This window comes from Hypanus sabinus, chromosome 12, assembly GCF_030144855.1.
Source record: "Hypanus sabinus isolate sHypSab1 chromosome 12, sHypSab1.hap1, whole genome shotgun sequence".
Classification (NCBI taxonomy): domain Eukaryota; kingdom Metazoa; phylum Chordata; class Chondrichthyes; order Myliobatiformes; family Dasyatidae; genus Hypanus; species Hypanus sabinus.
The window spans coordinates 29250362-29277735 of NC_082717.1; the positions used below are offsets into that span (position 1 = coordinate 29250362).

A 27374-nucleotide genomic window follows, 5' to 3' on the forward strand; every position below is an offset into this window, starting at 1 on the left:
TTCAGGTTCATGTACCTCCTCCTTGATGGCAGTATTGAAACTAGGGCATATCCAGGATGGTGAGGATTGTTAATAATGGATGCTGCTTCCTTGAGTCATTGCCCTTTGAAGATGTCCTCAATGCTATGGAGAGATGTGCTTGTCATGGAGCTGGCTGAGTTGACAACCATCTGCAGCCTATTTCCATACCAAGCGGTGATGCATCCAGTTATAATGTTCTCTACAGTATGGCTGGAGAAATTTTCTAGTCTTTGTACTAAATTTCCTCAAACTACTAATGAAGTACAGCTGCTGGTGTGCCTTCTTTGTAATTGCATTGAAGTGTTGAGTCCAGGTAAATCCTGTGTTCAAATATTTAATAAATTGTCAAATTAACAAGATTGGCTTAACAATATGAAATTACTGAGTGATGTACTTTTTCATAAAATGCTGAGCCCAGTTACTGTTAATATGCAAGCATGTACCATTAACTTTGAGGGTAAAGTGCTTGAAGTCTACGTTTAAATATACATGTAAGATGGAAATGGGCCTTGAAGTACTTAACAAAGTCCCCCACTTAATAAAGGCCCTCAGAAATACTGCGTCCGGTGCTCCCAGTGAGACCCGAGGCAGACTGGGAGACCGTTTTGATGAGCACCTACACTCTGTCTGCCAGAGAAAGCAGGATCTCCCAGTGGTCACACGTTTTAATTTCATGTCCCATTTCCATTCTGATGTGCCTATCCATGGCCGCCTCTACTGTCAAGGTGAAGCCACACTCAGGTTGGAGGAACAACACCCTATATTCCGTCTGGGTAGTCTCCAACCTGATGGCATGAACATTGATTTCTCTGACTTCTGTTAATGCCCCTCCTCCCCTTCTTACCCCATCCCTTCCCTTTTACTTTTCTCTCTTTTTTTCTCACTCTGCCCCTCTCACAATCACTCCTTGCCTGCTCTCCATCTCCCTCTGGTGCTCCCGTCCCCCTTTCTTTTTCCCTAGGCCTCCCATCCCATGATCCTTTCCCTTCTCCAGCTATGTATCCCTTTTGCCAATCACCTTTTGAGCTCTTAGCTTCATCCCTCCCCCTCCTATCATTTTGGATCTCCCCTCTTTCTCCTCCCCCCACTTTCAAATCTCTTACTATCTCTTCTTTCAGTTAGTCCTGACGAAGAGTCTCGGCCCAAAACGTCGACTGTACTTCCTATAGATGCTGCCTGGCCTGCTGCATTCCACAAGCATTTTTTTTGAGTGTTGCTTGAATTTCCAGCATCTGCAGATTTCCTCATGTTTTCCTCCCTCAGAATTGTGCTAGTTTTCAATAAAAGAACTGAAGAGAGTTAACCTGAAATAACTTGAAATAATAAAAAATCAAGTAATTATTTTTACATAACTTGAGATGATCAAGAGAATGGCACAACTGTAATTTAAGGCAGTCTGTTCACATGATGGTGAAGGGGAAGAATGGGTTACAATGATAAATTAAGAGAGATTGGAGGAGACTTGAACAGAGCATAAGTGTAGACGTGGGCTAGTTGGGTCAAACATTCTGGCTTTGTGCTACTTATCTGATATAATTATATTTAGAAACTGATGTTTGTTAACGATACAAGATATTGCGAATGCTGGAAAATCAGATGGCTTCATTAAATGAAGGATGTGGAAGCTTTAAAGAGGGTGCAGAATGAATGGATTTAATGACCATTCTTTGTGAGGATAGGTCGAGTGAGTTAGGTCTTCGGAGTGAAGGTGATAAGAGGCACGGTGCATAACTGGAGACTTTTCTGCAAGGCTGAAATGACATACAAAAGGTCATAATTTTAAGGTGATTGGCGGAAAGTATAAGGGGATGTTAGAGCTAGTTGTTTTACACATAATGGTGTGGTGGTAGAGGCAGATGCACGAAGGACATTTTAAGAGGCTCTTCAATAAATAAGCACATGGATAAAAAAATGTGGAGGACTAAGTGGGATGGAAGGGTTAGATTAATCTTAGAGTAGGTATAGCATTGTAGGCCAAAGGGCCTGCACTGTGTTTATTGTCATGATCTAAACCAGCTGCTGGAGAAACTCAGCTGTTCAAGCAGCACCTGTGAAGGGAAATGGACATTCAATAAGAAAGAATAGAGGGGAGACTGCCAGTATAAAGAGGGCAAGAGGATGGTGAGCAGCAGCTGGCAAATAACGTGATTGAAGAGCAGGGGAGCAGTACAAAGCTCAGAAGAGGAGCATTCTCTCAGATTGCCTGAAAACAGGATGAAAACCAAACTGAGTACACTTTGAAGAAGACCTTGGAAAATTGAACATTGGTGAGCTTCAATGCTTGGTCAGAGGATGCTTCAGGATATACTGGTTTCGTGTATATTGCTGTAAAACATTTTGACAAATTAACGCTTATACATTCTAGGGAAAAATATTATACAATCAGAGGAAAAGGTTCAAATGTGTGCTGAAAAGCTCATTTTCACTGCTGGAAATGCCTGGTTTATGATTGCTTAAAATGGAGAAATAGCCTTCAGTACAGCACTGAAAATCATGAGGGTGCATTTCAGAAGCACAGACACCAAGTCATGGCAAAAGGAGTGGACCACTATACAAATAGCCTGTACCTTCACCCACCAACTGCAATTTCTATGGAAGAGTTTGCAGTTTCAACATTGACTTATTTAGCATCTTCATTAGCCACAAAAGCAGAGTGAAAGCAAGTTAACCTCAAATCAGACAGTCTAAGAAATAAACTGCACGATATTCTAAAGAATCCATTTACACTTGTATATTAGGAATTCCTGAACATTGAAAAAACTGTAATTATGTTGATATGTGATGTTCCAGGAAAATTCCAGTAGATAGTTAACAAGTATAATGACATATAGAACTTGAACACACAAGTTGTCATCTGAGGCTTTTGACTTGTGTTTTCTAGTTTCAGATTAAGTAAACAATATGCTTGGAAGTGTAGAGTGCATAAATGCAGTGGGATGTCAGTACCGCCAGTAACATTGATTTTGATATCTATTTTGGGTGTTTGTACAAGTGAGAACTTCATTAGATGTTTATCCTGTAACTTTTAAAAACAAAAATAGGATAGACTAAATGTGATTATCTAAGATATTGGTGCACATTCTATTGTGTAAGCTTATCAGCTGTTTTTAAATCTGATACTTTAGGAGGTTGATAATGATACCTTGTTAAATATTGTATTGCAATATACATGACATGAGCTTGTGTTAATCCATTGTTTGTTCTGGATGATCTCTCAGAAATTCATGATTAGAATTTTGAAATAGCAGGAGATGCGATTGTATGATAGAAATTCTCTAAAGTCTCTTGATTACTGGGCACTAGGTGAGAGAGAGGTTTTTAATAAGGGGGAGATTGGGAAAATTGTTAAAAATCAAAGGTTTTTAATTTACAGATTGAGAAGTAGATAGCTTGACCAATGCCGATAAATTTCAGCAATGTATTTGAGGTGGTTTCCAGGACAGGGTTTTAGAATTGATCAAAAAGCCACATTATGTAGTAAGTCATGTAACTACTCCAGTTAGTCAATAATTTGAAAACAGACTATCTTGTAATTGGTGAATTGCATACAGGCAGCCCCCAGGTTACGAATGAGTTATTTTCCCGAGTCCATCTTTAAGTTGGATTTGTACGTAAGTCGGAATAAGTACACCTGGTATTATTTAGTGTCAGTTAGTCAAACGTTTGTTTTAGCATATAGTATATATTTTACCTTTCTATGCATTTAAAACACTTAAGAAATGTATGTATTGCAATAATTAAACCACTGCGTTGCTTAGTAATAATTTTAGCTTTCATCGGGGCGGGGCCTTTCACATGCTCCATTATTCTTACTTTATCCTTTACCTGTATCCTTTAAAGTTGTTCCGATCGTTGACCAACTACAGCCTAAAGCTTTTCCAATGACTGATGGCATTTCACCTCTTTCCAATTGCTTTATTATTTCCACTTTATTTTCAATTGCGATCATTTTCCGTCAACGGAACAGAAAACTGCGGATTTTATGTTCTATCGCTGAGCAGCAGTGAACCGTCTGATTGGCCTATCAGAGTTCTCTTTAGGAACTAGTTGACTTGATCAGCATTTCTGATCTGGCTATTGTTCACGATCGCACTTAATGAAAAAAATACAGCAGCAGCCGCAGGCGGCGGGTCTTGTGCTGCTCTGGCTCCTAAACTCCACCTGCACTGAGAAAGGTTAAATGGGACAGGTGGGGGCAGTGCTTATTGGAAAAGGGGGGGGGAGGGTCAGGGTGAATCTTGCTAAGAAATATTTAAGCCAAATACAAAGTACACACTCAACACAGTGTTAACGGCAATGACTTAAAATGGCAGACGGCGTTCTCCTCCCTCCGTTTGTAAGTACAAGTTGTCTGTAAGATGGATGTTCGTAACTCAGTTTTGAGCCATATTTCAAATTGAGGGCAAATTTTAAAGGAGTGAAAACTGATTTGGTCTCAATTAACTGGACTGAATTGCTATAGGAAACCTATGGTAGAAAGCTTACAATAGCATGAATTGGTACTAAACAAAGCAGGTATATAAACTTAAAATGAAAGGCTTTACTTTTGTAATCTAGTAACAATGGTCATTTAATAAAATAAGGATTTTGAATCTGTGCCATAGTCAATGGTCTGCTTCAAGGAAACCTCCACCAAATGAGTCCTTTCTCAATGACTACCAACTGGTGGTTGTAACATCAATGATAATAAATTGCTTTGAAAGATTTTAGTAGCCTAGCTTCATAAACAATTTAGGCCCCTTATAATTTGCAAACAGGAAAATAGGCCTATTTTTCTTCCTTGCCCACTTGCCCTACATTCAGCTATGGATCACCTTGACAATAATGATATAGGATGTTAATCATAGACTGAGGCTCAGCCTTAAATGGCATATTTCCAAGTAAGCTCGTCTCTGAGCTCCTGGACCTTGCCCTTTGGGAGGGGGAGGAGAGGGGCATCTGCAACTGTTTTCTTGACTGGCAGACCTCAAGTGGTTAAAATTGATGAAATTTCGTGGTTGTTATTTGTGTTGGGTGCATTGTTCACTTCTCCACTCCCTGTACTATCATGACTCTGTGGTGAGATAGTGTACCAACTTGATCTTTTAAGTTTGCTGATGATGGCACTGTTACTGATTGGATAATTGACAGTGATTCGGTAGAGGACAGGAAAGGTAATGTAATGCTATGGTCAAAACCTTGACCATAATGTTAGCAAGATAAAGGATCTGGCTGTTGACCTAAGGAAGTCAGTAGAGGGTGGTGAACACAACCTTATGCTCATCATCAGAGCTGCTGTGGAGATCGTTGACATTTAAGTTTTTGGCATCCATATCAACAGTAACCTCACCTAATCCCTTCTCATTGATGTGGTGATCAATAGAACATATTGGTATGTTTATCTTCTTTGCCATCTGAGAAGATTCGCCATATCCATGAGGATTATCTTAGATTTCTACTTATGTGCCACAGAAGTTAACCAGAAAGGTTGTATTGTATCTCAGCCCTGTCTGGCAACTGCTCTCTTCTGGACTGAAAGAATCTGCAAACCACAAAGGCATGGACTACTCTTTATTGTGAATAGAATTGAACCATGTGCAATTGTTGGTGGACATCAAAATATTTGATGCTATGAAGAAGGAAAGATGAGTATTGATGAAGCAGGTGATGATAGTTTGGTCAGAACATTGTCCTGAGGAACTTGTTCAACGTGATCATAGGTTGGGTATGATTGACCAACAAGAACCATGCTATCTTATATGAGATATGAAGTATTAAAAAGCAAAAAAAAACTAAATACGTACTTGAAACCTGAAGTAAAATCAGAAAATTCTGAAGATTCTCAGCAGTTCTGGAGGAAAAAAAATTGTTTTGGAACTGTGAACATTCATTCAGAAATGGAAAAGGTTAGAGATTAAACATTTTACATAGCAGATTTGGAGAAAAGAAAAAAAGACTGATAACAAAGAAAAAAACTAGTGTTGGCCAAGGGACAGAATCACATGAAGTAATTTGTAGCCAGAGACATTTGCAAAGAGGAAAATTCAGGTTTTGGTCCTGAAGGACAACAGTTAAGTTTTAGGATGATGTATCTTCATGGTAATTACACTTTTAATTCTAGACTTCAGTTTACTTGAATTTTAGTTCCTTTGTAGCTCTAAACTTGTGTCTCAGCCAAATCAGATTTATCTTAACTTAAATATTTTTCTGATTTTTTTTATATATTCTAAAAGTAGAATTGGATTAATATTATCCTTCACAAGATGGAGCATCCCAAAGTGCATTAACAGGTGATTAATTCTGAAGTCAGGTCACTGACATACTTATGGGATATACAGGAGCAAATTTGTGCTCAATAAACATTCTCAAACTGCTTTGTGATAATGGCCAGGTAACCTCTTTTTGGGCATTTGTTTTAGAATATTCATTGGTCAGGGCATTTATGGTCAGGTTTACATTTTAAGTTTACATTACAGGGCAGCTGTTTCTTGTTTTGTGTCTCATTTCAAACATCAGAATTCCCAATAGTTTAATGTTCCCTCAGTACTGCACTGAAGTATCAGTCTAATGTTTTGCTAAAGAGTGGGATTTGAGGTTGTAATCTTTAGTCTAAGGCAAGAGTGCATCCGACTGACCTCGAGCTAACACTAACAGCTACTTGTTGCTTATAATACTGTAGGAATTCCATATAAACATTTAATTAGTCTTCAGCATCTTAAATTGTTCAAAGTAAATTTATTATCGAAATACTTACAGATCCAACGGCATAATATGGTTATTGAGTATGCTCACAAGAAAATGAACCTTAGATTTGTAGATGGTGACATACATGTACTTTGATAATAAGTTCATTTTGAGCTTTGATATGTTACCATATTCTCCAGAGATTCACTTTCTTTAGGGTATTTGCTGTAACTATAAAGAAACACAGTAGAGTCAATGTAAAACTGCATACAACAAAGAAAGAGAAACAATGTGCAAGAGGCAACAAACTATGCAAATACAAAAGGAAAAAGAATAATAAATAAGTAAGAAATATTAGGAACATTAGATGAAGTACCCTTGAAAGTAAGTCCATAGGTTGTGGAATCAATTCTGCATTGGGGTTAGTGAATCTATGTGTTGCCCCTCAGATTAAAGAGCCTGATGATTGAGGGGTAATAACAGTTCATAAACCTAGTGATGTGTTACCTGAGGCTCTTGTATCTCCTTCCTGATGGTACCAGTGAGATGGGGGTCCTTAAATGCTGCTTTCCTGTGATAGTGCGTCTTGTAGATTGCTGAATGGTGGAGAGGGCTATACCCGTGATGGACTGGGATGTATCCACTACTTTTTGTGGTCTTTTCCATTCAAGAGCATTGATGCAACCAGTCATTATACCCTCCACTGAGCATCTATAGAAATTTATTAAGAGTTTTAGATGACATGCTGAATCTTTGCAAACTTCTAAGAAAGTAGAGGTGTTGCCATGGCTTTATAGTGCTAGATATGTGCTGGACCTGGGCAGATCTTCTGAAATGATAACGCTGACAAATTTAAAGTTACTGTCACCCCCAACCTCTGATCCCCTAATGGGGACTGGCTTTTGGACCTCTGAATTCCTCCTCCTGTTGCTAATCAGCTCTTTGGTTTTGCTGATGTTGAGTGAAAGGTTGTTGTGTAACCATCCAACCAAATTTTCAGTCTCCAATCATATGCCTTTGAATTATCAATGGCATTGGAGCAGTATTTAGCGACAAAATCATGAGTATTAAGTGAGTAGAGCAGAGGGCGAAGCACACAGCCCCTGGTGCGTTTGTGCTGATGGTGATTAAGGAGATGTTGTTACCAATCCAAACTGACTGGGATTTGTAGTGAGTAAATAGAGGATCCAGTTCAACAGGGAGACAGGGAGGTATTGAGTCCTAGGTCTTGGAGCTTATTGATTAGTTCTGAGGGATAGCATTGAAAGAAGAGCATCCTGATGTATGCATCTTCACTGTGCAGATGTCTCAGGGTTGAATGAAGAGCCAAAGAAATGTCATCTGCTGTTGACCTGCTGTGACAGGCAAATTGGAGTAGATCTAAGTCACTCCTGAGGTAGGATTTGACCAACCTCTGTAAGCACTTCATCGATGTGGATGTATGTGCTACTTGAATGATAGTCTTTGAGGTAGGTTACCACATACTTATTAGGCACCAGTACAATTGAAGCCTACTTGAATCAGTTGGCCGGAGTGAGAGGTTTCACTGATATATATAATTGAATATTCCAGCTAGTTGATTAGCATGAGTCTTTATTACTTAGCCAGAAATCCCTTCTGGGCAGATGCTTTCTGTCGTTCATCCTCCAGGGCATGCTTGCATGTCAGTCTCAGAGACTGAAATCTCAGGGTCATCAAGACCCGTGGAATATTGTGAAGGTGACTCCATGTTTTGTCCATCAAAGCATGCATAAAAGGGCATTGAGCTCATTTGGGAGGGAAACCTTGTTGTCATATGTCTCATGGTTTTACTTTGTAAGAGGTGACAGCATTCAAGCTCTGCCACAGTTGTTGAGCATTCTTCTGTGATTCAAGTTTGGTCTGGAATTGCTAACTCACATATGAGATGGTTTTCTTGAGGTCGTACCTGGACCTCTTGTATCTTGCATGGTTATCAGACCTGGACGCCATAATCTGGTCCTGAGCAGATTGTGGATCTCTTGATTCATCTTGAGCTTTTGATTTGGGAAGACTGAATGATTTTGTGGGGCACACTTGTCCATCACTGACTTTATAAAGTCCGTGACAACCGTGGAGTACTCATTTAAGATCCCCTGTGTCCTTGAACATGGACCAGTCCACTGCCTCAAAGCAATTTTGTGGCCACTCCTCTGTCTCCCGTGACCACCTCTTTGTTGTCCTTACTTCTGGAGCCTTGCTCTTTAGCCTCTGCATGTTTGCAGGTAGGAGGAGATCAGCCAGATGATCAGATTTCTGAAATAGGGTCCAACTATAGAACGGTTGGTATTCCTGCAAACAATATTCTTCCAGCCTCTGGCATTCTCACCATCAGGTACCAGCACAGGTATCAACACAGCCCTCAACCACATCTCTTCCATTTCACACATGTCTGCTGTTACCCCATCCTCCTGTCATGCTACCAGAGATAGGGTTCCTCTTGTCCTCACCTATCACCCCACAAATGTTGATTTGTCCATCCTCACTGATCTCCCTCCTGGCACTTATCCTTGCAAGCGGAGCAAGTACTTCACTTGCCCCTATGCCACATTCCCCACTACCATTCAAGGCCCTAAATAGCCCTTCCAGGTGAGGCGACACTTCACCTTGGGGATCATAAACTGTATTCGGTGCTCCCAGTGTGGCATCTTGTATATCGGTGAGAACAAATGTGGATTGGGAGACTGCTTCACTGAGCATCTATGCTCTGTCCACCAGAACAAGTGGGATCTCCCAGTGGCCACATATATTAATTCTACTTCCCATTCCGATATGTCCATTCATGGCCTCCTCCACTGCCAGGATAATGCCACAGTTAGGTTGGAGGAACAATACCTTATATTCTGTTTGGGTAGCCTCCAACCAATGGTGAGATGAAGATTGATTTTTCAAACTTCCAGTAATGTCTCCACTTGCCCCACCCCAACTATTTCTCATCCCCTTGTCCTTCTATGTTATCTCCTTGCCTGCCCATCACCTTCCTCTGGTGATCCTCCCCCCCCCCCCCCCCCTTTCTACATGGTATTATGTCTCTTTAAGCAATCAACTTCCTAGCTCCCTCCCCCTCCAAGTTTCACCTATCGCCTGGTATTTCTGTCTTCTCTACCCCCACCTTTCAAATCTACTACTCAGCTTTTTTTTCTCCAGTCTTGCCGAAGGGTTTCAGCCTGAAATGTTGACTGTACAGGCAGTCCCAGAGTTACGAACATCCAACTTACGGACAACTCGTACTTGGGAACGGACTGCCGTAAAGCCTATTATATTAAAAATTAGAGTTAAATACAATGGTTCGTAATAACGAACGCACGCCCTACTTTGTGACACTGATGAAAGTCCTTATCTCCAGGACATTGCAACAAATTGTTGGGAATACTGCATTCTTTGGTGTGTGTTTCCTTTGAATGCTACTTGTGACTGACTGCCACAATTTAAGTATTGATGCACAGCAACATGGGATGTTTAAAGAATAGCAAATGCATCAGTCTTTCAGGCAGTATTCAGCAAATAGCTTTACTTTCTGACCTTTTGATCTAGAGAAACAGCTATAAGTTATTGGGTTTCTAAAATTGCCCAGTGGAGCTCAGGCTCCACAGTTTAGAAGTTGAGGTAATCCTGGATTTGAGGTAATTGGCGCTCAATATTTATATTTTGGTTTCTTTCAAGGCACTGAACAGAGGACACATTTTGATTATTCTGAGGAACATAGGGCTTGAGGAATGGTCTATAGAACATGGGAAGGAAGGTATCTCATTTGACAGATGTGACTTTTTAATTCAAAATTCCTTAGTCCTATTAATTATTGAGTTACATGCCATACACAATAGCAAAAAAGCCAACTAATATCAAAATGTGAAATCCATTGGAGTAGATTCTTAATAACTTAAAGTCTGCATCATTTTATAGTTAGATGGTGCATTGGAAATTGTATGGCCTTTCTGGACAAAAGGGCTAAATGGTATTTGCCATCTCTAGTTACCTTCTGGCTCTGCTGTGACCCTCATAAGTTAAATTTGGTTTCCAATCTTCTCTATTTAAAGGACAGTTTGGCTTGGTTGCATCATTGGAATCTTGAGTTAAGTGGGCTTTCTTTTGGATTTGGTTCCGTTGTATTTGCTAACAAAGCATTTGGATTTGGTGAATCCAGAATAGTGCTATATCCAGATTGAGATAAAGGAGTAATGTTTGGAACCATTTATTCAAAACACTCAGAGTTACTTAGTTCTCTGGACTGGAGAAAAAAAGATGAGGAATCAGAGTTAGAAGGCTGGGGGAGGGGAGGAAGAAACACAAGGTGAAACCTGGAGGAGGGAAGTGGTGAAGTTGATTGGTGAAAGAGATACTTGACTGGAGAAGGGGAATCTAGTAAGAAAGGACAGAAGACCATGAAGAAAGAAAAAGGAGAGGAGCACTTTCCCTCCCCCCTCCCCGGGAAAAAAATCTTCCCGTTTCACAGCGAGAGGGTAGACGTAACAAAACAACTCACTGATTTATGATGTTAAGTCTGTTGCATCGCTTTTTCTGAGCCCTGTGCCCAAATAACTCAAGTCTCTGGGCACATCTCCTACGACACATTAGTCAGCAACGGTGGCACCAGCCTTGAATCTGCCCGCCTCTAGTGCAATGAAAATCCGGCACCCTGAAGGCACCCTAGTCTCCTAGATCACATCCTCGGCATATTGAAAAGTAGCTGGTCATGAGACTCTGAGAGCAGGTCCAATTTCCGCAAAGAACTGAAGTCAGTGTGTAACTCCAGGACAGGGTCTTCGAAAGCACCTTGAAAGGGATATCAAAGAGAAATAGAGCTGTTTCTGAAGATGCAAGCAAAGGAGTTGCTACCAGGCACCATTGTCCCAAGTTCCGTCCTTCTGACTTAGACTAATTACATCAAACTTTTGATTTGACATTTAGTCCAGGTGCCTAAAGGGAACTTGGAATATCTTTTCAGTAATTCATTAGTTTACTCAGACTCAAGTTTTACCAATATTGGAGTTTAGCAGTTATGAGGCCATGGACATTGCATCCTAGCTGTCTTTGTGATACAGATGCCAGGGTGGTATGCTATGGAGAGCAAGCTGGTGCCTATGCAGCAGGCTGCTCCTCCCCACGCAGCTGATGGTTACAAAGGAAAGTCAGAGTCTGATGCAGCTTCGCAGGAGTGGCCAGTTTGAAATTTTATTTTTTCTTTGCTTTGATGAGCTCCCATCTGCTCAAAGTGGCCAGTTTTAAGGTGCCAGTAACCTGCCTTTGTCCCCTCTCTTACAGCCAGAAACGGTTCCTCCTGGCTCAAAAGCTAAGCCAGAAACTGGACTTGGTTGCTAGAGATTATTTCAGACACACATCACTGGGATCATTTAATAAGTAGTAAGAGCTTATCTCCACAATACCCCTCCCCAAAAAACCAGCTATAACAACCTTGATGAACCTAGCAGTTAATGCACTTTGAAATACATATGAATGGTTATATAACTTAGTACAAATTTCTAAAACTCACTTTTTAAATTTTCTTACATAACAATGCCATGACATTTCTACCGTCAATTCTAATTTTTATCTTAATTATTTGTTTAGATTAGTTGTACAAAGTAAATTTATGAATATTGCTCATACTCTATAAATGAACGTGCAAGTATTTCTCGATTTCGTAGGGATGACCTCTAAGACCTGATTTGAGATTGTGACCCTGTAGTTGTCTCTACACCCAGTAGAAATAGCTTTTGTCTTTATCCCATTACTTTCACAGAATATATTAAAACATTTCAAACAAATCACCCAAACCTATAATTTGGGGAATACAAAGCTAGTTTTTAATAATTCCATGGAATGTGGAATGGTACAGCATAGGAAAAGGCACTTTGACCCACGGTATTGTGGTGAACTAATTAAGATAATTGAACTAATCACTCTCTTTTGCATATTTCCTCCATTCTCTGCGTATCCAAATGTCTATTTATGAACCTTATAAATGCCTTTATTTTATCTGACTCCACTAGCACCCCTGGCAGTCCATATTACTTTCCATGTGGGGAAAAAACATACCCTGCACATCTCCTTTAAACTTGCTCCCTCTCACCTTAATGGCATTGTCTCTAGTATGAGACATCTTAACCCTGGGTGAAAGATAGCAGTTGTCCATCTTTGCCTCTCATAATTTTAGTAACTTCTATCGGGTCTCTCCTTAGTCTCACCATGCCAAGGAAGACAACCCTTGTTTATCCAACTTCTCCTTAAAGTACCTAATCCAGACAGGATCTTGGTAAATTTTTGCATTCTTACCAAAGCCTCCAATCCTCCCTATAATGGGTGATCAAAATTGAATGCAGTCCTCCAGGTGTGTACTAACCAGAGTTTTATAAAGTTATAGTATAACTTGACTCTTGAACTCAGTTCCTCAACTAATAAAGGCAAGCTTGTCATACGCTTCCTGTACCATTCTTATGCATCCTCTTTCTGGGAGCTATGGACTTGGACCCCAAGATCCCTCTGTGCATCAAGATAGTTAAGTGTTCTACCATTAACTGTGTATACCTTCCCTTTATATTTAATTTCCCAATGTATGATACCTTACAATTGCTGGTATTTTGTGATCAGAGGGAAACTCTGATGCTTCTCGACCTATATCTACAATGATCTCTACCCTGGTGATCTTCCACACGATCCACAATGTCACTTATCTTTGTGTTATCTGCTTTGTAAATTTTACACTTGAATTTGTTATCAATCCTGTAATATTCTGATGAACTGATTTCAAGATTCTTGAAACCCTTGCTAAGGTTTGTAGCCTAGATCAGCCAGAGTACATTAGTTTTCAGTTCTTTGTATAACTGGTTTATTTCTCCCTCCTTCACCTTGTATTCTGATTCACTAGGTTTAGTGCTAGCATTCTATTGGATTTTCCGATTTTTCTTTGTCAATGTATGCACGTGAACTTAATTGCTTCTGGCTTTAAGCCATTTAGAAATTACCTGTACTCAATTCTTCTCCCATTTGCAAACACTATAAGCACTTTACTGTTAACTTATTAATATTTTTAAAAATTCATTGACAACAGTATAAATGAAACACAGCTCCCATCATTGTATTTGACAAACATGGAAATGTGGTTTTCTGTCCTATCATCTGAGTCATTTATTGAGTAAAGGGTTAAAGTACTAAAACGTATTAGTACTGAGCAGTCTTTCATGTCTTGCCAGACTAAGTAACTGCATGTCTCTTGTCACTTCGCAAATTACCTTACCAGGTCAATAATTTATCTCCAGCTCTCCAAACTTAATTTGTCAGTCGCATATGAGAATTTTTATTAAATAAATGATATACATAGTTATTTCTCTCTACACTGCTTTTGAAATGTCTTTAAAAATATCTAAGTCTTTAAAATGCATTATGAATTTCTTTGATCAACTTTTAAGTATTGATTGATGTGTACCAGGTTACTTGTACGAATTTACTGATAACCTGTAATTTATAATTATAAAGTTCTATAATTTTCTGATAGGACAATTAAGAAAAAAAGGAAATCTATCTGTACAATTTTCCAAAGTAAATAGATAATTATTGAATGAAGTGAACTGAAAGAAGAGAGTTGGGCACAATTTTAAATACATCTTTGAGAGGCTGGACTTTGCTGGCATGACTGGTATTTATTGTCCATTTATAAATATTTTTACAAAGGGAGTGGAAAGCTGCTGCCATAAAATATTGCAGTTCTAGTGAAAGTACCCCCGTTCTAGTGAAAGTGCTGTTGAGGAGAGAATTCCAGGATTTAGGCCTTGTTGCAGTGAAGGAACAACAACTTCAGATTCAGTTTATTGTCATTCAGAAACCACAAATGCAATGCAGTTAAAGAATGAGACAATGTTCCTCCAGAATGATATCACAAAAGCATATGACAAAACAGACTACACCAGAAAATCCACATAACGTTTGGCAATCCCCAGTCCAGAGTCCGGAGAGGCTGCTGCGTATTAATATCGCGCTACCGTCTTAGCGCGTTCCCCGGAAAGGAGCTCCAAATCCACCAGACAAAACAAGACCAAAAATTAAAGCTACAAGGCCTGCACAAAACCACATAGTTACAACAGTGCAAACAATAGCATAATTGATAAGAGACCATGGGCACAGTAAAAATAGTCCAAAGTTGTTAAAGGACTATAAGTTCAAAAGAAATCACCACACAATTTCCTCAAGTCCCCAGGGTCCCGACAGACTTGCCATCCCACGCTGGCGGCAGAAGGGAATATCCCTGCTATGGACTTCCACGGTGCCGCCCAACTCAGCCTCGCAGACACAGCACACAATGAAAGCTCCATTGAACCCAGCCTCGTAGATGCAGTACACACCGAAAGAGACCTGACCGCAGCGGACTCCGAGTCCGTTGAACCTCCGAGCATCCGACCATTCCCTCCGGCACAGCTTCTCCGAGCACCATCCTCTGCCGAGCATATTAAGACGGCACCGCCATCGGCAATGCAACCCCGCGGACTGGGGGCCTGTTCTTCCCAGCAGAGTCCCGGACCTCACAGCAGCAGCAATGAAGAAGGACTTCCTGGAGATTTCCCGATGTTCTTCCATGTCTGTTTTCAATCGATTATGATTGCGCACGGCATCCCACTTCACAAATAACAGATAATCAGCTCTGGAGTGGCCGCTGCAAGCTGCGTCACGCTGCCATCTTGGAATCCTTAAAGAGAAATTTGCAGATGGTGACAGTCTCGTACACCTGAAAACCATGTCCTATAATTCATTTCTTGGTATGCCCTTTAGCTCTCAATGGACCACCTTTGATCCCTTTAGTTGATTGTAATGATGGAATAAAGGGTATGAGATTATAGATTGTGATAATGTACAAAGAAACCCCCACCCTAAGAACAACAGCAGCTTTATCAAATGCAAGTTAATGGTACTTGGGTTATGAGAATTACTACATTTTTTAAAGCAGCTATACTTAATAGTTACATGGGAGTTATTTGAGTTTGTTCCTACATGGCAATATCAATTAATTGTTTGCATCTTTTTAGAAGATTTAAAAAAATTCCAGAAACTCCAATTATTAACTGATTCGGCATTGTCAATGTTCAGAGGCTTCTTGTAGACTGACTGTAATCTTACTGGTGTTGTGCATCACATATCTTCATCCTTACCAGTTTCTCCTCGTGTTCCACTGTCAATGTTGCTAGACTAATTCCAAACACTTTGTGCTTTCATTTAAATGTTTTTGCTGGCTGTGGCTGAAGGTGTATTAGAATGTTTGGAATTTCTTAACCCAGCATCAATTTAACATGACACCTGCTTCAGTCTCTCGTGAGGTTTGGCAAAGTATGCATTTATATCTTCAGCAGCTTGCTCTGAGATATCATGCTTCCTAGATAGCAAAACCTGTCTGCTGTAGGTAGATTGTAGTTATCAAGCATTATTTGAAGTCATTAATAGTAAAAATATGTTAGAACCAAGATACCTGGAGTATCCCTAATAATAATTTATATTCTGATTAAATTTTTAGTTCCATGGGAAGAGAGGAGAGAGAGTAGCAAGTTCAAATCCCTTGACAAGGGACAATTTAAGTTTGATTAATTACACTGAATAAAAAATATAATTAACTATTGGTGTTGATGGAACTGTTGAATTGTCATTAAATTGATTTTCATGTGACTCTAGACATCTAAGTGGTTGGCTCTTAGCTGCCCTAAAGTGCCTGAAGCAAATTGCCATAAAACTCTAAAAATAAAATTGGGGACCTAATAAGATGAGACTTGAACTTGACATATGTTATGCATTTTGTCCAGTCATGATTGTAAATTTTCATGAAAGTATGTGGATTTGTTCCTCAAGAGAGCTGTTCCATAAACTCTCAACTAGACTGTCTCACAGTTATAATTTTCAGTAAATGCTCCGGACTTCTGCATTATGATAGCTGATAAGGTAATCATCCCTCCAAAGGCACAGTGGTACGCAGTCAGCAGATGGCGATTCTATTGTCCTTGTAGTACGTTGAATACAAAGCTAGGCAGGGAGCTAAACGCCTCAAAAATCCCCCAAACCAGAAACTTTCTTCAGGGTTTTTAATGAGAAAACTTTGTGAAACTGCAGAAGCTTTAAGTAAAGCTTATATTAGATTCAGTAGAGTCATTGTTTCTGAATATGCTAACAATATTGATTGTTCTCACAATCGGAGTTAAACAAGGTAATACACACATGCAACATTTTGTAGCTAAGCCATGGACTAGAGTGAGCTTGTGGTGCACCGATTGCTTAGTAGTGATGAAAATAAACATAATACTTCCTTCAAGGTGCATCTACTAAATGTTTACCAATACTAAGAAGCTCAAGCCTCACAGATATTGCTGTTTCAAGGGCAAATAAAGAGTGGATGGAAATGGATGTCTTTCCATCGTGTGTGGTTCAAGTCGAAATTCAAATTAATCTGTGCAGGAAATGATCTTTAAAAGGAAGAGGCTTACAAACAGGAAGTGAGTGTACAAAATGAGCTGCATATAAAATGAACAGCAATACTGTTTATACTCAATACTTCTCAGGTCCTCGGCAATGAATTATAATCAAGGATCTTGTTGGTTGCCATGTATAAGGCTCCCATACCTGATGAATGTTTAACACCATTAGCGCTGTTTACACAGATCTGGAACTTTAATTTTCAACAAATATGGCTCTAACATCTTCAAGGACATGGTTACTAGATTGAGCCAAGAATCACCATTAAGGAAAATTCTATGTGATTCCTCCCTTCCAGTCTACCTGGACCTACCATTGTGATCTATTTGTAATGGTATATTTCATTATTTGTGATCATTCTCATATTCACACTAAGGACCCTTTGCATTGCGGTTCTACTGTATCAGGTTACTATACTGGGGTTTTTATGAGATAATTTTGCAGCAAGATTTCTACTTTTTCGCATTCAATAATCGCATCCCATGGCATAGTCCTCATTTTGCCATCATCAAGCATGGTGGTTGACTCTGGTTTAACATGCCAGAATCAGGATGATGCAAGACACAAACCTACAATTTATGCTGAACAGCAAAAGCAATATCCTGTTACAGAGGTGAGTGATCTACTGCAGTTAGAGGGTTGCAGTGAAAACAAAGTGCATCTGGAATATGATAACCATGTTTGAACTTCCTGCTTATGGAAAAATTTTGTAGCAAAGGAGATTGCTAAGATGGTGTCTTGACCTTTGAGGAAAGATTGAGCAATCTGGTCTTTGTAATCAAGTTTATAAGAATAAGAGGTGATCACATTGAAACATGCAAATTTTTTTATGGGGCTTGACAGCTTAAATGAAGCGCTGATGTTTTCTCTGCTTGGGATATCTAGAAACTAGTCACGGTCTTTCCCCAAGCAGGTGATGGACAAGACAAATGGATTTTGAGATATAATGGTAATCAAGGGATTTGGGATTAGTACCAGAAGGTTAACATGGAGGCAATAGATCAGTCAAGATCATATTGAATAGCAGAGCAGATACAAGAAGCCAGATAGTCAATTCCACCTCAAATGATTAAATCAAAGGTCTGTGATCTTGTCATTACCAATGCTAGGCATTGACGTGGGGATTACTCATACACTCCATCCATTGCCCAATCTATAATTCATTTTATCTCTGTCTTCACTTATTTTTCTTTTTCCATTCTTAAATAATATTTATGAAGGAATACATTACTCCTCCCATTCACCAAGGTTTTAGATGCCCAGTTTTCCTTGCTATGCAGCTGTCAGCTTGTGCACCCAAAAACTTGCAGGGAACAAATGAAGGTTGATGAATAAAAATTGAAATGTTTTTCTGTCAGCTAAATCTGGGCCATTGCTTTGGAGAATTTATTAAGTTAAAACTCAAAATTGCAGCACTTACCAAGAATAGAATAGTGCGATGCACTGTTGTACCACATATTTCAACAAAATCCATCTGTTTGCTGTGCTAATTTCAAGGTTTCCTTCAAATAATAATTCTTTCTAAAGCAACCTTATTAGTATTTTGTTAAGAAGCATGATGCCTCTTTCAAGCACATTTCTTGGTAATATTACAGTATGGTTCATTTTTAAATGATGAAATATAGATCTATCATTATCATTCACTACAAAGTGAGCTCTCAGTGGTGGCTGTAGTCAGGGTGCGTGTTGATAACACTTTTCCAAGTATAGGTACTCTGTACTGTTTAAGCATCTTGCTGACTAAATAATTCCGAAAGCCTGTTGTAGGAATCTATGAATTACTACAAGCAAAATACCTCACTCATCTCCTGATGAAATAAGAGGGATTTCATCAACAAAGTGCATTGGGTAAATGACAATTACTTAAAAACTGGAGGGAAAATCCGTCCTGGCCAGTTAGGAATTGATCCTCTCCATTTGAGCTGTCAATAAGACCATGACCATTTGTGGTCTGGAGGCCTGTGTGCCTCAGTGATTTGGAGAGGTTTGTGGGCTGGAGTAAAGGCCTTGTGCTTTGGCTCTTGGTAAACAGGTCAAAGGGTAGAGGCCAGACTAAGAATGGTCCACTCGTCCTCCAGGTTCAGGACTTCAGTCAGGGCAAACATTCCTGAGTAGTCAAACAAAACTGTTACAGAAACAGCAATGAGGAATCCTTCATGTGTGTAGTGGTATTCCTGAGTTTTCACTCAGGACTTGCATGGCTGACAATAGTAAAAACCTAGAGGAAGCCTCTGGCATAATGAAGGAAGCCCAGAACACCACCAGAAAATGGCCAAGGGCAGACAGATGGAGAAACTTCATTGCTGCCGTAAACACCAGCAGGCATTATAGGTAGTTAGTTTTGCAGTCTTGTGCTGTTATAATCTGTCGATGCCTGACTTTTTCCTCACAGGAAGTGTTCTATTAAATGGCTGCTTTGTAAAACATTGGCTGAATGTGAACATTGCTTATTCCTTCATATAATTTTTTTTGCCAGCAAATGTGTCTAATATTTATGCTTATCAGTATAACATAAATTTGGATGAGTCAAGAAGAACAAATTTACTGATGGCAAAACAAAAAGAAGGCTGCAAATAGCATCGTGGTCTAATGGCGTACTATTTTTGATTTTCTTATGCTTTTTTGGTGTTGATTTTCTGGAGTTAATCTTACTGTGTTTAGGAGGATTCTGTTTATTTTTATGTCCCTTGAAAGTGTTTAGTCAGTCATTAAAATGTAAAATTAGAGTTGTTTAAATTCATTGTGTGGGGTGTCAAGAATTTCTTTCCCAAAAGGTTGTTGGTGAATCAGTTTGATTTATAGCACAGTCTCTAGAATTTTCATATTCTGTTGTTCGCCTTTGAATTATAAGGTTGTTTGAAATTCACTAGTGGAAATTTCAGAGGAATCTTTAATTTTCTTAAAATGCACTGGATTCATTTGCCATGTTAGCCAATGCAAGTGACTAGATTTCATAAATGAACTCGTTGGTTATAAGCACGAGAAAGACTGTAGATGCTGGAAATCCAATTAACACATAAAATGTTGGAGGAACTCAATGGGCCAGGCAACATTTATAGAAAAGTGGACCAAGTTGATGTTTCGGGATGAGACATTTGATCAGGACTGGTAAAAAGGATGAGCAGTCAGAGCCAGAAGGTGGGGGGGGGGGGGGGTGGGGGGAGGGGAAGAAGTACAAAGTGGTAGGTGATAGGTGAAAGATTTGGAGGTTGATAGGTGAAAAGGATAAAAGGCTGGAGAAGGGGGTAGAAGACCATGAAGAAAGGGGCACCAGGGAGGTGATGGGATGGTTAGGTGAGAGGGGGAAACAGGAATGTTGGGCGGGGGCAATTACCGGAAGTTTGAGAAATGATACCATCAGATTGGAGGCTACCTGGTTCATGCCATTAGGTTGTTTGTAAGACCAATTTCGAGTATTCTGATAATATGGAGAAATGGATTCAGTTCATTTTAGGACAAGCATTTGCATAGTGTTGGTATCTTTGATATTTGCTTCATAAACCTGCTTTTTATAAAATTTAGAGTGAATGGCTTTGAAATGTATAGCTTTGAAGCCTCTAATTTGTGTATTTCATGTGGGAAAACCTGTTGAAATGCAATACACTTATTTTTGCATGATCTGTCAAAAATCATTAAATTTGAATTGACTTTATTACTTACAACCTTCATATACATGAGGAATAAAAATCTTTACATTACACCTCCATCTAAATATGCAATTTATAGTAAATAGTATGTACAAGGTAGTCACTATAACATAGAAATACAATTGTGTCAGCATGAGTTAAGCAGTCTGATGGCCTGGTGGAAGAAGTTGTCCCAGAGCCTGTTGGTGCTGGCTTTTATGCTGTGGTACCGTTTCCCGGATGGCAACAGCTGGAACAGTTTGCAGTTGGGGTGACTTGAGTCCCCAATGATCCTTCAGGCCCTTTTTACACATCTGTTTTTGTAGATGTCCTGAATAGTGGGAAGTTCATATCTAGGGATGCACTGGGCTGTCCATACCACTCTGCAGAGTCCTGCAATTGAGGGAAGTACAGTTCCCATACCAACCAGTGATGCAGCCAGTCAGGATGCTCTCATTTGTGCCCTTTTAGAAAGTTCTTGGGATTTGGGGGCCTATACCAAACTTCAACCATCTGAGGTGAAAGAGGCACTGTTGTGCCTATTTCACCACACAGCTAGTATGTACAGACCACGTGAGATCCTCGGTGATGTTTATGCCGAGGAACTTAAATATGTTCACCCTCTCAACCCCAGATGCATTGATGTCAATAGGGGCTAGCCCGTCTCCATTCCTCCTGTAGTCCACAACCAGTTCCTTTGTTTTTGGGACATTGAGGGAGAGGTTGTTTACTTGACACCACTGTATCAGGCTGATGACTTCTTCTCTGCAGGCTGCCTCATTATTATTTGAGATTAGGCCAATCAGTATAGTATTGTCAGCAAATTTAATTAGCAAATTGGAGCTGTGGGTGGGTGACACAGTCATGTGTATACACAGAGTAAAGAAGGACATAGCCCAGGGGGCTCCTGTTTGAGGGTCAAAAGACAGAGGTGAGGGGGCCCACTCTTACGGTGATCTGACAGGAAGTCCAGGATCCAGCTGCACAAGGCAGGGAGAAGGCCAAGGTCTCTGAGTTTCTTGTCAAGCCTTGAGGGAATTATTATGTTGAATGCTGAATTGTAGTCCAAGAACAGCATTCTCACATAAGAATTTCTCTTCTCCAGATGTGCAAGGACGGTGTGTAGAGCTGTGGCTATTGCGTCTGTCAGTTGGTTATGTCAGTAGGCAAATTGTAGGGGATCCAGTGTGGGTGGTAGCATGTTGCAGTTGTAGTCCTTGACCAGCCTCTCAAAGTATTTGCTTATTATTGAGGTGAGTGGGACAGGACAACAGTCATTCAGACATGTTACCTTGGTCTTTTTAGGTACAGGAATAACGGTAGATGTTTTGAAGCAGCAGGGCACTCTACGTAGGGAGAGGGAGAGATTAAAAATGTAAACACACCTACCAGTTGTGAAGCGCACATCCTTAGTACCCGCCCTGGGATGCTGTCTGGTCCTGCAGCCTTGCAACTGCCCACTCGTTAAAGCATAGCACATTGTAGAAAATGGCCAAATTGCTTTGTCGAGGACAGTAGGCACAAGAAATTAATTTGCTGAAACAGTTTCCTAATAACTTTGAATCTGTAGATGATTCCTTTATATTTACTGTGTTTGGGCTTCAAGGGATTGTGCAGTTTCATGAATGTAAATGTTGTCAGATCTTGCACTACTGTGCTAAGTTTAAATATAGCATTAATAATAGAGGTAAAGAATAAATCATCAACATAGTGCACAAAGCAGATTCCCATTTTCTGGATGATAATATTTTAGTCATGATGTGTATTGAGGGATTAGCCAAATTATAAACTTGGCCTCTTCAATCAGATGGCATTCAAGAGGCTCTGCAGATGTTTCTTCAGATATAAAATTCCAGATGCAATAACCTCTCACTGACTCACAGGCCTCTTGCTTTTGGTGTTCATAGGGGTGGATGTATTTTCACTTCATTCAAGCTGTTCATGAGACAGTGCTTTGCTGCCAGACTACAGGCTGAGTATGCAAATTGAAAGCAGGGGGAGGGGAATTGAACAGGCCAGCACCCTTTGGGGGCCCCCAAAAAGAGAAGCTTCAAGATTCAGTAGTCCTTTCTCAGAGCAGGCATTGTATTGTAGCATTGGAATGATGTAAAAACTCTGTGGATTTTGTAAGACAAATTGTGCTTGAATCTCATTTGAATTGTCTTTCATTGTGAATGTGGAGGCTTCTAATTTATAGCTTCATAATTTTCCCCTTTGTAGCCCTCATGCTGGCCAACCTAAACTGCACTATCAAGTGCTTGGAATAGTCTTTTTTAAAAATATTGGTATCCTATAACATCATGATTTAAGCAAAATAAGTCTGGGAAGTTATTTTGTGAAAAGGAATCACAAAGGAATCTGACTGAAATCAGAAGAAGTTGTTTAAAGTAAAAAATATGTGTGCATGTACTGTGTATTTACAATATAAAATATATGTTATTAGCAAAACCACAATTATTGCCTGTCATCCATTGTTACTCTGCTCTGGCTTACCTTTTAAACGATTTGATACAGCTGAATACAGGCAGTCAGTCCCAAGGTACAGAAGGATTCAGTTCCAGAGAACTATCCATGAACCAATTTCTTTTAGTCAGAAACATCTGTTTCCTATCGCTACCATGTTGTATTACCATGCATACACTTGCTGTAATTATCATTTCATTGAATAATTTTAATACTGCCTATAACTACACTTTTGAAACCATTGTATCCATCAATTAAGGAAACAATGAAGCATTAATAACCAACTTGAAAAGTATTTTTAAAACGTGTGGGAGAATTTTATAAAGTCACATTTCCCAATTCAGGTCATCTGTAACCTGGGAAACCTCTGTAGTTTGGGCTGCTTTAGAGGGCAGTCAAGGTTTAACAGTGCACACACACAAAATGCTGGAGGAACTTAGCAGGTCAGGCAACATCTATGGAAATGAATAAACAGTTGTCATTTTGAGGGGGGGGGGACTAGCTATAAGGTGATAGATGAAGCCTAATGGGTGGGAAAAGTAAAGGGCTGGAGAAGAAGGAATCCGATAGGAGAGAAGAGTGGACCATGGGAGAAAGGAAGAAGGAGGGTACTGGGGGAAGGTGATAGGCGGAAGAACTGGGATGTCAGAGTGGGGAATGGAAAAAGAACGAGGGCAAAAAAAATGGTAGAAGGAAAAACCAGATGTTCAAACCATCAGGTTGGAGGCAGCCTAGACAGAATGAGGTGTTGCTCCTTCACCCTGAGAGCAGCCTCATCATGGCAGAAGAGGAGGCAGTGGATTGTTGTGTTGGAAGGGGAATAGGAATTAAAATGGTTAGCAACCGGAAATTCTGCTTTTGGTGGATGGAGCAGAGGTGCTTGACAAAGCATTTTTTAACATATAACAGTGATGGCATTGAGATCTCATATATGCTTTATTACTTTACAAGATTGGCTTTTAGTGACTTTTTACATGTAGCACAGCTAGTAAGTGTGCTGTCTCACAGCTCCACTGACCAAGCTTACTTCTGACTTCTGGTGCTATCTGGCTAGAATTTCCTTGTGACTTCCCTTGGATGCCCTGGATTCTTCCAGGTTCTGAAGACATTGGGTGAATAGATAAATTGTCACAGTAAATCATACCATGTATGGAGGGGAGCTGTATAATCTTGGGGGTTGGAATGTAGGGAGAATGAAATGGTATTAGTGTAAATGGGTGTTTGGTGTGGACTCATTAGGTGTAAAGCTGAATTATGCTCCATAACTGAATCCTAATAGTTCAAAATCATTATTACTACTGATGCTGCTTATTTCCAGAATTTTAAAACAATTCAAAAATTTATCTGCCATTAAGCATATAATTATTCAGTGATTGTATTTTTCAAATGCAGTCAAGAAATAAAATCTCTCAGTAGTTTTAAGAAATGATTTGTTACATACTCATGTTTGATTGTAACTTTCTCAGTATCAGTGCATTTCAAAAATAGTTGAAGTTTTAATGACATGGAGGGCCCTCAAGATTTCACCATAATTTATATATGCAATTTCTTACAGAAAAGGAAATATGTGCAAGGCTGTTTGTTAATTGTGGTTGAATTCTAAGGCAATAGCTTGTGCAGATAATTTTTGGTCACAGATGTATATATGTGTACACGAGTGTGTGTATATATGTGTGTGTGTGTGTATATATATATATATAATTTCTAAATAATTACTTGTATTATTAAAGCCTATATATATATATATATATATGCTTTAATAATACAAGTAATTATTTAGAAAGTTCATTTAAAAGGAAATGAATTGAATGTTTGTTATGTTAGCATAGCCTAGAAACCACTTGAGCTGAAATTCTGTCTGCTTTAATATGGATGTTGATTTCATTAACTAAACTGAAATTTCCAGACCCACTTTTATGTCAGCAACTGACACAAGTTGCTGCAAAATGAGACCAAACACAATTTCAATGGAGAGATAAATATGAGTGGCTTGCTTTCTTCTCTGGGGCTTTGCTCCTTTTGTTTATTGCCATTCTTGAACTTTGCACCGCCCTTGCTACTCATTTTTTTTTGGTCTGTAAGGAAAACAAGTACAAATTCAGTGCCACCATCAGATGTTGGATAATGTCTTACTTTGGGGACTAGCTCTTGAAATCCGAAATCCATTGGCATTATGAGGACTTTCTTGAGGACATTTTAAGATGGGTAATCATGAGAACTGGGCATAACTGGCAAAGTCAATACTAAGTTATTTTTAAAAATGATCTGATGGTGATCAACCTCAATCTTTTCATTCCGATCCGAGATCCTGCATGACCTGCTGGCTATTTCCGTCGTCTACTTTTCAGATTTTCCCTTTTGCGCAATACTTGGAAAAAATAACATTGTTGATTTGGCATCTTCTGTCTTTGTCCATTCTGTTAGTTTATCTTTCAAAAATCTTGTTCACTGTTTGCCTTACTCATTCACATTATGATTCTGTTCACTGCATTCAAATCCATATCACCATGTACACTTAGTGGCCACATCATTAAACGTGTGCACCTCATTAAAGCAAATATCTAATTAGCCAATCATGTGGCAGCAACTCAGTGCATAAAAGCATGCAGACATGGTCAAAAGGTTCAATTGTTGTTCAGACCAAACATCAGAATGGAGCAGAACTGTGATCTAAATTACTTTGACTGTGGAATGATTATTGGTGCCAGATGGGGTTGTTTGATATTTCAGAAATTGCTGATTTGGAATTTTCACGCACAACAGTCTCTAGAGTTTCCTGAGAATGGTGTGGAAAAACTGAAAAGAATCCAGTAAGCAGCAGTTCTGTGGGTGAAAATGTCATAAAATTTGCCAAGGTGAGTTTAGAGGGAGGATCTACATTGTTTTATTCTATATCTTTGAATTAATTTGTCCTGGATGCAGTCTGGAAAATACAAATTTTATATATGAGCATTCAAGGCTTTGACACTTCGAGAATTTGCTGGCTATCTGAATCTGATTTTTGCCTTAGTCCATTTTTTGTGTTCCATTTAACATTTTACCATGCGTTTATTCCCTCTCTTTGGTCTTGTTCTCTAAATGTCACATTTACTCTGCATCAAATTCTAGTGCACATCCATCTGCTCAATAAACAAACTCAATGCTTACAAGCAAAATGCGAAAAAGGAAAACTAGTTGATGGTGACACAAGGGACTGCAAATGTTGGAAATCAGCAGCAACCCTCTTAGGTCTGTGGAAGGAAATGAATAGTTGATGTCTCAGGCAGAGGCACTTTATCAGGGTTGGGGGGGGGGAAGAGCAGCAATCGGAATGAAGAGGTTGTGGGGATCACGAGCAAGTGGATGATAAGCGAGATGAGTAGGTTGGTTGGTGGGCAAGAATAAGAAGTGGGAATAATGTGAGAAGCTGGGAAGTGATAGGTAGAAGAAGGAATCTGATGGGAAAGGACAGCAGACCATGTAATAAAGGGAAGCAGATGTGGAACCCAAGGGAGGAAGGGGTGGATGATGAACAAGTCATAAGTTTGGACATAGAAGGGGTAAAGGGGCTGGAGGAATGAGGGAGATCAAAGAGGATGGGGAACAGAGGGAAGTTGTTCATGTTCTCAATATTTATTGCTTATTTATTATTATTTCATTTTTTTTTCTTTTTGTACATGCCATGCACACTCCTCTTGCACATAGGTTGTTTGTCATTCCTGTTAGGTGTGGTCTTTCATATATTATGTTTGTTGAATACCCACAAGAAAATGTATCTCAAGGTTGTATATGGTGATGTATACTTTGATAATAAATTTTACTTTGAACTTTTAAATCAATATTGATGCTGTCAGGTTGGGTACTACTCAGGCTGAATATGAAGCTCCAATTACACTCACCCAGCTCCAATCAGTGGGTCGCCTCACTTGAAAGCCAACTCAAAGATGTTTTCAAAGTCTTCATGGCAAAATGTGACATCTTAACAGACTCATTGGGATTGCTGCCCCATGACCACTTAGAGTGGATAAACCTTTGGATAGGCACCGAGAACCTTTGAATCTATTTGTTGGAACTGGATCACTATTCTAAAAACATCAGAAAGAACATACCATCTGTCTATTTTACAATCCTGCAGCTTGCCCCATCAATCATATCCTGCCC

The 27374-nt window shown here is 39.5% G+C and overlaps 1 protein-coding gene across 2 annotated transcripts in view; it reads left to right on the forward strand.

The window, feature by feature from the left end:
- fbxo11b (F-box protein 11b) overlaps positions 1 to 27374 on the forward strand; it is a 124873-nt gene that overhangs the window by 10552 nt on the left and 86947 nt on the right. The window contains exon 2 of one of the 2 annotated variants that reach the window (XM_059985704.1): positions 25965 to 26089. The exons of the other annotated variant lie outside the window; for it this stretch is intronic. The gene's annotated coding sequence lies outside the window, so the exon portion shown is untranslated. The remainder of the gene's footprint in view (positions 1 to 25964; positions 26090 to 27374) is intronic. 2 annotated transcript variants of the gene reach the window in all.